The sequence below is a fragment of the Felis catus genome, chromosome B1 (assembly GCF_018350175.1).
Source record: "Felis catus isolate Fca126 chromosome B1, F.catus_Fca126_mat1.0, whole genome shotgun sequence".
Taxonomy (NCBI): Eukaryota; Metazoa; Chordata; class Mammalia; order Carnivora; family Felidae; genus Felis; species Felis catus.
The window spans coordinates 123,946,853-123,956,394 of record NC_058371.1 but is presented as its reverse complement, the minus strand read 5'-3'; the positions used below and the strand labels follow the sequence as shown (position 1 = coordinate 123,956,394).

The following is a 9,542-nucleotide window of genomic DNA, read 5'->3' as shown; positions in this document are numbered from 1 at the left end:
AATATGGCTCTTCTTTGACTCTAAGCTCAATGAAACTCTGTGAAGTCAAGGACATCACCTGTTTTCACTTACTATTTTACCATCTTTCCCATTAGGCCCAGAAAAGTGTCTTGCATACAGTAGTGATTAATAAATATCTATTGAATACATATTTTCAGAATATTTCAAAAATCTGCAGTTAAAAAATAGAAATACTAAAATACTCATAGATAAGAGAGAAAAGACATAAAAAGACATAAACAGTGTAATTTATTGATAAATACATAAATGTAGCCCTTCAAATAACATTTATAAAAGATACAACCTATATCTGCAAAAGCTAAAAAAATTTCAATTAACACCTTAATGTCAACAGTGGCATCTCCAGATATCACTGCTATAGATCTTTTTATTTTCTTTGATTCTCTTTTCAATGTTTTCATATGATTATAAGCACCTATTAATGTTATATTATTTTAAAAGAAACTTACTTTTGACAAGTTAAATAAAATGATTCAAAATAACTTAATAGGAATATTTATCATCTCACATACTAAAAAGCTCAGAAGTCAGTAGGATTCTCAGACTGATATTTTCAGTAGCTCAGTGCTGTCATCAAGAACTCAGGTTTCAAAAATCTCTCTGTTGGTTGTCTTTTATCTGTCAGCTTCTCCTTGATTTGGGACCTCATGGTCCCAAGTTTGTTGACATATTAAGTGAATCATTGCCTTTTGTTCAGATCTTATGAAAGAGCTGAAGAAACCTCTCCCACAATCATAGACTATAATTGGGCAAATTTAGTTCCTTATGCCCGACTCTGAATAAGTAATGTCACCAGGGCAATGCCATGCATTTATTGGCTCAGATAAATCAGGTTCTAGTATCCAGATAAGCTTTCTCTCAGTCACATGGTGGAGAAGTAGATACATGAACAAAAATGGAGTGCTGTAATGGAAAAGAAAGAGGTGAGAGACAGATACTAGATAGGCAACTAAAACTGTATCTCCCTTTATTGACACATATTAGAATTTCAAAAAAGGAAAGGAAGGAAAAAGAAGAGTAGAGAGGAGAGGAGAGGAAAAGAAAAAAAGGAAAGAGAAGAAAAGAAAGAAAGTAAAACAAGGTAAATATCTAATCAAGCACAGTAATGAGTGCCTTATACCCATTTTGATTTTTCATAATTCATATTAAGAGAAAACACAAATTTTATCCCTATTGAACTGATAAATATCTTCTTAGATTAACAAACTCATTCTGGATAAACAATACAAATTTACATTTTCAAGTATACAGATCTGCTCTGTATGCTACACATTTAATTTAGCCCAGATCTAGGCACATCTACAGAAATAATAAAGTGGAATAATGATATGAGCATCCATTTGGTTCAACAACATGGTACAAATAAAGTAATTAAATGCACCAAACCTACTTTCAAAGCTGCATATGATAAAATTGATCCTTCTGCAGAGATTCTAAGCTTGTCTAATTCACAAAGGACAGAAATTCTGACTTTACAAAATTATTACAGTGGACAAGTGGTAGTATTTACAGTGCATTCACAGTGCAGCTACACATTAAAACCTCAGAAATTAATCATTCAAAGAACATCAGAAGTCCAAAAAGTATATTTCAGTATTCTAATATATTATGCAGTTATGGATTTCCCTTATATGTAATAATATTTATTCCTAAACATATAAATTGGGTTGAAACATATGCATAAAAATAGCTCTTTTTTATAATATCTGCATGTTGCTTGTATAGGTAGTTAGATTTTTTTGTACACTATAATAGCTCTAAGTTCTTTTTGTCTCTGAGAAACTTGTCTGTTGGTATGAATAGTTGTCACCTTTTCCATTTGTATATTTCGATCAAATGGAGGAGTACTATTGTCAAAGATAACTCTGAGATTCTACAGAGATAAACACATCTTGGGATTTCTTACAACTGATGTAGAAAGAAAAAAAAGCAAATATTAGTTTTGACCCCCTCCTCAGAAGTTTCTCCATGTAAACTCAGGTTCTCAGCAGATTTCTCAAGGAAAATGTTATGACAGTCCACTAGCTTTAGATATGCTATCAGAACATCTAACTCTGTCTAGGTCTTTGAAGTTACAGACAGATATATTCTGATTCGGTTTCTACTTCATGCTTCAGCATTAGGCAAGGGAAAAAAAAAGAGAGGGGATGCTTTCATTTTTGAGGGCACCTAATGCAAAGGAGTTTTACTTCTTTAGCTATCACTGAGGAGTGCTGTTTACTTGCTCAGTCTACTCAGATCACTAGGTCAGTCAGCCAGTCCACAGCACCCCATCTTACATTTACATGAAGGGCTTCTCTCAACTTATTTACTTGAGGAATGAAACAACAACAACAACAAAACTTAAGAATTGGTCAGTTATTTTCATTTTACGTCACAAAGTCATAAATATATACAGAAAAGTATAACTATTATATTCATACCACAAAATTTTAATAAATCTAGAAAAGAAAAAGAAAAATAGACCCTGTTAAGTTCTACAAAATCACCTTAGTATATATTAATAAACATTTTCGTAAATATTATAGTGAAAGGGGTTAATATGTAGCATATAACATATCTTTAGACATAAAGTTAATCTTAGTGAACTATGTCTCTTTTCCTAATATGATTTCAGATCTTTTCAGATAGTTCCTGTTGTCCTTATGAAGTCATAAGGCAAAGAACCTTATTCAACTACACAGTTAACAATAGAAATGTGAAATGAATTGACCCAACCAATATTAATGGGTGCTTTATCTATTTATTTATTTATTTATTTATTTATTTTAAGGGTTATTTATTTATTTTTGAAAGAGAGAGAGAGAGAGAGAGAATGTGGGGATGGGGCAGAGAGAGAGAGACAGAGAATCCCAAGCAGGCTCCACACTGTCAGCGCAGAGTCTGATGTGGGGCTTGATCCTACAAACTGTGAGATCATGACCTGAGCCAAAATCAAGAGTCAGATGCTTCACTGAGCCACCCCGGTGCCCCAATGGGTACCTAATTTAAAGTAAGTAGTACTACTTACAAAAGAGGATTTTCTGGATCGTAACAAGGAGCTTAAGATATGAACTTCCTTTCAAAGAATTAAACAGGTCACTGTGAGTAGATAAGGAATTCATAAAGCGTATGAACAGCAATGTTTGTATTTGATTACATGCAAAATAATGGGTTTCAATTGTAGATGTTATAGAAAGGCAAAGAGAATATTATCAACATGAGAAAAATTAGAAAGCTTTTCTTAAGGAGGCAGAATTGCTTAGGATTAACACCTGTGATACAGACTGTTAGGTACTTACCTCCCCTTCCCTTTTACTCCTCAGTAAGGTTACACAAATTTTTGGAACACGTTACCACCTAGAATAAGAGAATACATTTCCCAGCTGCTGCCTTGGCAAGATGTGGTCATGTGACTAAGTTCTGGCCTATCAGATATAAGATGAAGTCGAAGATTATAGAACTTCCATGAAAGTGCTTAATAAAGACATGATTTTTTCTTGAAGAGACTCCCTTTCTCCCATTTGTTTTCTCTCTCTTTGAGGCTGAAATTTAAATGTGATGACGCTAAGATTGTGTCATCATCCTAGGAGCTGAAAGTTAGAATCAAAGAAGGATTCTTTTGTATTAGAAAGAAGTCCCAACTTGCTTATATTACTGTCATTTTAAAAGTATGCAGCCAAATCTAAACCAACTAATATAATAGATAGAGAAGGTAAGTGTCCCTGCCTGGGGCACCAATAAGTTTTCTTTGTATTGGCTGCCTTTGGGAACATGTTAAAGAGACCATATCTGCTTTCAGGGATTTTACCCTAAAGAAGAGAAATATGCTGAACAAAAATATTGCTTCTTGTCTTGGTATCTTTTCCTAAATTGATCTTGAATGTGCAATAACTTGTATTGACTTGAGTTCTTTTGATTGAAAAGCTAGAGGCCAATTTCACATATGTCGGTTTGTTCTGAAGCACAGATCACGTGATCTTAAAGAATTTTCATCATTAGGTACTTTGTTTCAAGCGTATCCAAAAAAGTCAACAAATACCTTTGCATTGGATTTTACTTAATAAAACAGAGACATATAGAAAATAGAAATATATAGGGAAAAATTTGCATATTCAAAGCATTTGACCAATAGAAATGGCAAAACTTTTTTTGAAAAGATTAGTAAGGCAAAAGCATATTTTAAAAACAATTAGAATCATCTTTCAATTCAATCATCTCCACTTATGTAGAGAATCTTAAGCAAATGATTCTTAGGATTAGCTTGTTTTATTTTTTTTTAATTTGCTTTTTTGCAATAGATGTTCCTTAAATGTTTAAGAGCCAGAATTATTGAAATATATTTTCAATGCGTGAAGTATTTTACACTATCTTCACCGTGATGCTTAAATTCAAATACTATGCATAACTTCAGGAATCACCAAAAATGTTTTCCTGTTCTGTTTTGCCTTCATTCCACAACATATTTATATTGTCAAAATATAAATATTACAAATATGTGTTTACAAAATCTTCTGTGATAAAAAAAGGAATAAAAAACTACTGTACACTTATAAATATAAAATAAGCTTGGGACATCACACACTCCACAAATGTCAGAAACACAAAGTTCAGAGGCACTGTTAAACCAGAAAAGCAATTTGATAAGTTGCCAACATGGTTTGTCTCCCTTAAATTTTATAAAATCCTTTGTGCATATCTGGAAAGATAAAGTGCAGAAGGGTTTTCAAGGATCATCTTACAATCCTTTCCAAATGTCATTTGCCTTCTTGCCTAAAATAAAGCTTCAGTTCAAAATTAACACAGCCCCCTCGCTTAGGATTAATTTGGATACCTTTCTTCTTTTAAGGAGCCAGATATTTTATACAACTAGTTAAAGAGTCCTGTTTGGCAAGCAGTTGGCAGAGGAGATCCCACCCCCTAGAGTTTTGAGTATGGGGGTCTATCAATGTCAAATCTAATTGCTCTCAGTGTTTCCCACGATTGATAGAGTTGAAGCCAACAAGTCCATAACATATCTCATCATTATAGCTTTCTCACTGTGGGGCTGATTGGTGCACCTGCCCGTGTCTGACCAAGGGCCAGTCAGATTTGTTTTTTTGTCTCTCTTCTGCTCGTACAGAGTAGAGCTGCCTCCTACCCTGAACATGGATTCACATTTATCATTTAGAGGAAATATGGGTTCATTACCAAATTCATAAATGAACCAGTATGACTAATTTTAAACATAATATGGGCAAAAGAAAAACTGATATTTTTTGTATATGAACTATAAGACAGGCATAGACTTAAACTATAAAATGTGCGTATGATTAAACTATAAGATGGGAATAACTATCAACTAGCCGTACACTATAAGGTAGGTGTCAACTTAATGCAACAGCCCATCATGGAGAGGCAGTTAAGGAACATACATCTAGAGAAACTATACCTCTAGTGGCTGCAGAATCCAAGGGTCATCCGTTTATAGGCTTAGAAGTTCATGAAGATAATTTTTGCAATATCAAAAAAAAAATCATAGTCCCTAGTATTCGTGGTGCTCAGCTAGTTCAGATATGGCAACCTCTTTGACAGGGAACTCTTCTGAGAGGAGTACACTGAAGTGAATTAATGGGCAAAGCTACAGAGGTCATTTTTTCTTACTAGAGAAATAATTGCCTATCAAGACAATAACTTAGAATGTTCAGATGAGTCATATGGTAAGTGCATAAATAGGTGTACATGTGTCTATATGTGTGTGAAATATGTAAAAAACTACAAAATTAGCATTCTATCTTAAGACCTGGCAGCATGCAATTAATGATTTCATAAACATGATGTATTAGTCTCAAATATCTGTAAATATCATGTCCTAACTATAAATGTAAAATACAGCAATTTATGAGACAACCAGAAATCATTTTTGGCATAAAAATTCACTTTGAATAAACAAAATTCAGGATGAACCAATCTTACAATTTTTTTTTTTGGCTTGCAATCTTTATTTTAACATCAACAATTAATCAACAGAACTTATCATGGTCAATTGGCTTTCCATCCCAATGGCCAGTATATAGGATGGCAGTATGTTTCCTCTTAGAGACTGTGCCAGTTTCACTGTGGAACAGATGGCAAGTCAACTGGGTTTAGGAGGGTAGTCTAGATGATGCCATATTAAGTGACATCTTCCAGCAGGAATCAATTTCATTGGACACTGGTGCCACCTTGACACATCACAAGGCTATCTGCTGCCTTCCATCAGACCTGTTGCCACTGTCACATGAAAATACAGAATCTTGGGCAGTCATTGGGATAGATCTCCAGTGCACTCTTGGAAATCTCTGACAAAAACGCCCCAGCTTCCAGGTGAATTTCTGCCCTTTAACTGTTCAAACAGAGAAGGGAGTGTGGTTCTAGTCCACATTCTGAAAGACCTAGTGGTTTAAAAGAGTAGAATGCACCTTCCCTATAGTATCAAACACACAACTTTTTGTCTGGCTGAAAAAAAAAAAACAGTGATATTACAGTCCCTTTATCCCCTGCAATATAGTTGCCTAGAATAATTGAAAAACAGCACTTGCACAGTAAAGCAGTAAAAATACTAATAACGTATAAAATCCCTATCATTATATTCTTACTAAATGAAAATATCTGTCACCCTATTCAGTCTAAAGCCAGGTTAAATTTGGCATGAATTTGTACATCCTTAGCATGAGCTTGGAACAGAAATAATTTCTTCTCCTCCATTCCTGGAGCTCTGACTTCTATTTGACTTTAGCTCAGCATTTCCATTTTATACCAGAACATGAACCCTCACTGGTATTCAGTTCCCCTGAATTGAAATAATGTCTCAGCTAACGAGCGGCTTCCAGTAGGGATCATGTAACTGGCATAGCTACAGCAGAAACAGCACTGCGTTCTGCCAACATTCCCATTTCATCTACCCTGGGTAGCTTTATTGTTGTGCATGTTTATGAGCATGAATCTTCTTGTCTAAAGATTACAATACAAAAGAAGCAGATCTCTGCGTCTGAAATGAGGACTAAAGCTTTAGAATGTGGCGCCTTTGATAGCAAAAATTGTCATTGGGAAATTTACATCTCAGAGCAATAGGACCCACCTTTTTGCCAGATTGTAATCAGTTTCAATTCGGTCTCTATTTTACCAGCTGAAAGAAATATGCAGATTGCCTTTCAACAACAACTTTTAAAATTATTTTAATGCCTATTTCATTATTTTTTGAAGAAAATAAGCAAAGGTTTCCTGTTTTCTATGCTTAATTTCTTGTATTAAGAAATGATTGCGAATTGGGGCTTTTTTTTTAAATCTTCAGTCCAGCATGCCTAAGTTCATATCACAAATCATCAACACTGAAAAAAAAGAAGCATTCTCTATTGGCATCTTTGTCTTTGGGTTTAGCTTTAAAATCCATCTCACAAACACCTGCTTTCCATGAGGATCAGCCAAAATATTCTGTTCAAAGATCAGTGCTATAGAGCATTGCCTGGTGGCTAGCGCAGATGACAAGAAGCGATGACAAGGAAAATTTCAGTGGATTTGTGTCTCACCCAGGATTGTTTTTGTGAACCCAGGCAACCTGTGCCCTGCATCTGTGGTTTGGTAATATTCCACTCAAATTTGTCTGTCTGCATGCACAGGGCAGAGAAAATATCCAGCCATGAAAGGAAGATGGTTATTTTGGTTTATGAGTTAACTGAAATACCTCCACCTTACCCTCTACCCTCAGTCAAGATTTATTTCTTTGCCTCTTTTTTTTGCCCAAGGGGAAGTTAAAAAGACTACTCAAGGCAGACAGGTACAGACACCGTATGGCGTTACTTCGTTCTCACAACAACCATGTGAAGGAGATAGTATTAGCTCGGTTTTATAGTTCAGAGAACAGAGGCCAACAGAGCTTAGTTAACTCTTCAAGACTTACAATTAAGAGATAAGAGTCAATATTTGAACCCAGGTCTACATGACTTCAGAACCCATGCTTTTTTCTACTATCAATGATGGCAAAGCAGTTTTTTGTCTCTTGATGTCAACTCCAACTGATTGGCAGCAGCTCTTTGTAAATTTGTCTTTAGAAAGATTCTGAAGTCAAGACCCAAAAGAGAAATGTGCTGGCTTCTGTTAGTCTTACCTGAGAAAGTGGGAGAGGGAGGAGCTTTGTCACAGGTGCTGTGTACTTGACATGAAACCATTTGGTCTCCCAGGACCCGGTCTGTTCTCTGATCTGCAAGTTGGAAAACAGGCTTTTGTATGTCTTCATGTTGCCACTCAGGGTTGAAGTGTCATCGTGGTGAGCCCTACTATGATGCCTCCTCTGAAAACAGAAATCTGTTGCAATGAGATTTATAGTTAAGGAACAGATTGAGCATGATACAAATTTCACAGTTGCTTATGCTCAATTTCATTAATGACAACAACCACATGACAGCAGAAAGCTGCACCCTTCTGAACCAAGACGCATAGGAATGAACAAAAGGCATACATGCGCACACCTCAAATATCTACCAGCTATCCCAGCTGTGCTGTGAGCCACCCCTATACACAGCTGGCACTGCAACTCTCCGACAGATTTCAGATCACTCTCACTTCACCACTTCACTAACCTTCGGGCTGTAATTCTGAGGCCCCCTCCCAAGTGAGCTTCAGGTCTCTGTCAAGGTAAAGTTTCATACTGTATTATTTATCTATTTCCTAAACACTTAGAAAGTGTGTAAGTATACTACAGTTTTTATCAGCTTCCTATCTTTTTCTAATGTGTCATTGAAGTGTTCAAGTGTTTGGGATGCCTGGGTGGCTCAGTCAGTTGAGCTTCCGACTTGGGCTCAGGTCACGATCTCATTGCTTGTGGGTTTGAGCCCCACATGGGGCTCTTGTGCTGACAGCTCAGAGCCTGGAGCCTGCTTCAGATTCTGAGTCTCCGTCTGCCCCTCTTCCACCACACGCGCTCTCTCTCTCTCTCTAAGAATAAATAAACCTTTAAAAAATTAAAAGAAGATAATACTATTCAAGTGTTTGTGCCTCTAATTCCATTTTTGCCATAAGCTTGGTGATCTTAATTTGTGTGTGTGAGGTTAGCTAAACCACTCTATGACGTTGCTCCCTGGCATCCGTTTTATGTGGCCAAGTTCCCTACAGGGGCCTTGAACTGGCACTACCCCCCCCATGCAAGCTCATGTGATAAACACTGTCCCCACCCCTCCTGGGGCCTTCCCCTTGTGCCCCCCTTAGATAAGATTCTTCCAAAATTGACTAAAACCCCACTCTTTGGTTTGAATTGACCATCTGGCTTTAGGCCAGAACCCCAAAATCCTCTGCCCATGGACCCTAGTAAAGGCATGTGCCCCAGATCCTGCCACCCTCTCTGCCTGTACCCTGCCTTGACTTTCCCAAGTGGCCTTTCAAGATGCACCGTAAAACCTCTTCTAGGACCCGTGAGTAATAAACGTCTCAACTTCAATCCTCTGTGGTCTTTTGTTAAACACAGCTCATCCTCTCATACCTCTGAGCTCTACTTAACAAGTGTTATTTTCACAAAGTCACAACAGAGT

General features: G+C 36.5%; 1 long non-coding RNA gene across 2 annotated transcripts; it reads right to left on the bottom strand.

Annotated features, from left to right (window-relative positions):
• Positions 1-231: 231 nt before the first annotated feature.
• On the bottom strand, positions 232-8,815 carry LOC123385009. 2 transcript variants are annotated; one of them, XR_006596923.1, is made up of 2 exons: positions 8,126-8,815; positions 232-924 (listed from the first exon to the last, which is right to left on the bottom strand). It is a non-coding gene; the product is annotated as an uncharacterized LOC123385009 (long non-coding RNA). The 2 variants fall into 2 exon arrangements; XR_006596924.1 differs by lacking the exon at positions 8,126-8,815 and adding an exon at positions 3,303-3,637.
• Between the last annotated feature and the right edge of the window lie 727 nt (positions 8,816-9,542).